General features: G+C 38.6%; 1 protein-coding gene across 3 annotated transcripts in view; it reads right to left on the bottom strand.

Moving 5' to 3' along the window:
* EBF3 (EBF transcription factor 3) overlaps positions 1–2,500 on the bottom strand; it is a 39,972-nt gene that overhangs the window by 27,500 nt on the left and 9,972 nt on the right. The gene's annotated exons all lie outside the window — the stretch shown is intronic.

Here is a 2,500-nt window from a genome sequence, read left to right on the forward strand (position 1 = left end):
TTAAAACAAGTATTGTACCCAGTTATTAATTTGCACTATTCACTTTTAAATGCAGCAAATACCTCATTAATTTAATTTTAGGTGCCCACCAGTTTATATTGCATTTTACAGTCTAGAAGGCAATTTACTATTAACTGGCAATTACATACAGAATGATTGTTAATTCTGCTCCTAAGTGCTAGCTGCTTGAAAATTGTTATCTCTCTCTAATTTTTGACCTTCTTACAACAGGGGTGAGGTACGCTGGGAATACAAAGGACTAGTAGAGAAGAGCTGGACATGTCATTTGTGACTCATTCTTTTAATTCACCGTGCTAATCAACTGAACTGCCACAATCTCCCAAGGTAATTGTATCTTTATAATAGTTGAAAGCAGTGGGCAAAAAGGCATGGATAGATGGGGAAAGGCCTTCCCTTTGCCTGCTGAGAAACAGCGCGATACTCTTTCTGCGAGAGACTAATGGGGCCTTTTTAGAAAAATCTGGAACTTTCATATCTCTGTACCCTGATCATTTAATGTCTCAACTTTTGTACTTAACAAAGGCTTTGTACACCACACTACACTCTTGTTTCATTATTCTGCAGCCTTGTTGCCCTATGGTCTACCTCCTGCCGGGAAGGTTAAATGTTAGAGTGCCAAGCCAGACTGCAAGCATGGTGGGACACTGATGGGAAACAGATGCCCTGGGGATTCGGCCCCTCCCTCGTATAGGACTACATAATTTTCATTTTCTGAAATACAGTGAGGCTTGGCTTAGTTCTCAATGGCAGCTGTAATTTCCAAAGCCTATCTCATTCACCCTATCACTTCAGGATAAAGCAGATCAGGCAGAAGTTTCACAGGCAGACAGGCTCTGCCTTTGTCTTGGTGTTTTCTGAGCGTTGGGATATAAGCAGTTGTTTCCCTCAAAAGGTGTTTTAAATATGCTCTCCCATCAAAGTATTAGTAATGTACCTTTATTACACCCTAATGACAGGAGAAGTTCCTGTCTCACCGTTCTTTGAAACATCTTTACCCAGCAATAAGAGAAAAGGATGATACCAGGAAAGACAAAACAAATGGCTTTTGCTTACAGTTTTCCTCACTTGTTTTCATTTACACATTACCAAGAGATGCAATATACCAAAACCTGCTAAATTTGCAAAATCTGCATTGAAGACATCAGTTAAAGACATTACTGCAAAACAATTCAAAATTCGAAGGCTGTGCACTGAGAGCCAGATTGTCATCTGGTTCAAATCTGCAGCTTTCTTATGTGCAATGGAATGACACCAGCTCACAACAGCTACAAAACCTGGAACTTACTCCAAGGCTCTTAATTCATTCGCTTTGTATTTTGCTGACAGTGTACCTTAGCTCAAGAGACACACTTCTCGTGATATCCTGCTGTAGCTTTGTCCAATCTGCATTTACAACAGCATTTTTAAGACTCTATAATCTAGACCACATACAGTTATCACTTTTTAGCAAAATGTATTAAATAATATCACTTTGAAATACATTACTAGCACCAAGAGAACCACAGCCACTGCCTCCACGTTTGGTAACTCTGGTACACAGGTGAGGATGTGAGGTTTAGTTTTGCTCAGGTTGTAATTTCTTTGGGGATAGATGGGAAATACAAATGTCCACATCTGTTTGGACTGCACCATTCTGAAATGCTACCTTCACTTACAAGTTACAAGCAAGGGAACTTGGATGGAAAAACATGTCTTTGATGTGTTAACTGTTAAGTCCTAACTTAAAACTACCCAGGAACACACTTTTCCCATTAGATCAAAATTAACAGATAGAAACAGTTGCAGTCTAGTGGGAAAATATTCATCAAAATGCACATCATCTGCACATCGTCTGCAATCTGCATCATCTAACCAATAAGCACTAAGAACTCTGCCGGAATCCCTACAGTCTGTCGAGTAAACAGTTAAAGGCGATTTGTTTTCGAAAGGGAGATTGATTCATTACATCAAATTTATTACCTAGAATCCTCATCCAAAAGCGCCATAAATTAAATTGCTATTTCTCCATTTTTCCCCCCAGCATCTTAGTTAAACTCATTCTTAAATGCCAAAAAAACTGTAATACACATTTTAGATAAATGCTAGCAATACTTCATCCCAAAGTAAGACTTCTCATGTTAGAAACACTGCAAACCACAAAAGTTCCTATTTTTCCTTGCGCTCTTATAAATTAAAATCAAATGTATTTAGAAGAATTGGCATAAATAAGTCCTTTCCAGGGTTATGACTTTTTATCCCAAGTCCCAGGTCTGCAGGAATTTTCAGAGCCAGATTGCGAATAGGGTTGGATAAAGTTATTTGGAGCCAACAAAAACTACTTGATGCCGTGCCTAAAACTTCAACTGAACCTTTAGGGAAGTTCAAGAAATTTGGATGGATATTCTGAAAAATATTTTTCTCACTGAATACTTCTGAACTCCTTTCCCTGATTGGAGCAGAGTAGGACAAAACAGTGACAATCTACTTCTGGCTGCAATGA

The sequence above is a fragment of the Meleagris gallopavo genome, chromosome 8 (assembly GCF_000146605.3).
Source record: "Meleagris gallopavo isolate NT-WF06-2002-E0010 breed Aviagen turkey brand Nicholas breeding stock chromosome 8, Turkey_5.1, whole genome shotgun sequence".
NCBI classification, from domain to species: Eukaryota; Metazoa; Chordata; class Aves; order Galliformes; family Phasianidae; genus Meleagris; species Meleagris gallopavo.